The sequence below is a fragment of the Pecten maximus genome, chromosome 2, assembly GCF_902652985.1.
Source record: "Pecten maximus chromosome 2, xPecMax1.1, whole genome shotgun sequence".
NCBI lineage: Eukaryota > Metazoa > Mollusca > Bivalvia > Pectinida > Pectinidae > Pecten > Pecten maximus.
The window spans coordinates 6,132,044-6,133,547 of NC_047016.1; positions in this window are offsets into that span (position 1 = coordinate 6,132,044).

Genomic DNA, 1,504 nt, shown 5'->3' on the forward strand with positions numbered 1-1,504 from the left:
TAAACTATAGTAAAGTTTAGCACCTCTCTAGGAAGAAACATGAAACCTAGGGGCCATGAAATTTACAATTTTGATAAACCACCTTAAGAACTTTTCATTCATGCAGAGTATTTTATTCTACCAAATCTGCATCCCACGGTGGCCGGGTGGTTAAGGTGTCCCGACACTTTAACACTAGCCCTCCACCTCTGGGTTGCGAGTTCGAAACCTACGTGGGGCAGTTGCCAGGTACTGACCGTTGGCCAGTGGTTTTTCTCCGGGTACTCCGGCTTTCCTCCACCTCCAAAACCTGGCATGTCCTTAAATGACCCTGGCTGTTAATAGGACGTTAAACAAAAACAAACCAAAGCATCTCACGATTTTTGAAATTCCCGTCAATGTGACCCAAAACAAGAGATCTGCATCCAGGAAATGATCTCAGATATGTTATCGATCTGCCAGGTGCTTTCATATGCTTTACTTATGTTATCTCTTTGTTTTCTCGTCACTTTCTTTCTTTGACAGGTCATTTGATTACTGTAACTTTGAACTTTGTTGGTCAAGGTCAACTATTTGCATAACTATATTGCAGCCAGCAACTCATGTTGTAGATGTGCTTATTACAAAGTGTATTTGTGTCACAGTAATGGAAGAAAAATATTTGAATTTTGAATTTTGGCAAGATAACATTCTTCACAGTGCCATAGCTGCAACAATTTTTGATGATTTGACATTGAAACATTACACACACCTTCATAAGAGCAAGCTCTTTAAAATGTGACCCAAATAAACAATTTTGAAAGAATTTTGAAATTTTTTTATTTTTTCATCATTTGACTCTGTGTCTTTGAATGAAGGTCAAGGTCACAGGTAAGCATGAAATTCATAGCCAGCCATACATGCTATTGATGTGCCACACATTAAGCCTTTATGTGTAAAGGTAAAATAGCAGAAACCTTTAATGTGCAATTCTGGGTAGTTTCTGAATTTTGGTGCAAAAAAAATTTGCTTTTTTTTTTATATAGTGCCTTATCTCTGTCATTTTTCATCTGATGATCATAAAACTTACACATTCTGTTTCAGTGGATCATGTTCTTTCGTATGCCATGAAAAAAAAATGCAATTTGATATTTTTAGTTTTGACCTACTTTTGACCCCAAAGTAAGGTCTTGATCTTGACACATTCTGTGATACCATGTCATTGAGAAAAGTTAGCCCTGACCAAATGCTTACCAATTTCCAATGAAAATGAAACAAATTATGCTACATGACATGAGTATCCTATTATAAACTAATAGTAAAATTTAGTCACTTCCCTGGGGGAATGTGAAACCCAGGGGCCGTGAAATTTACAATTTTGATAAAGCACTTTAAGAACTTCCATCCATGAAAAGTATATCATTCTGCCATATCTTGGTCTTCAGAAGAAGATGTTTGAAATATCAGTCAATTTGAACCCTTTTGGCCCTCGTCCCTCAAGCCCCTGAGGAGTAGGTACTATATAATTTACAATTTTGGTAGACCT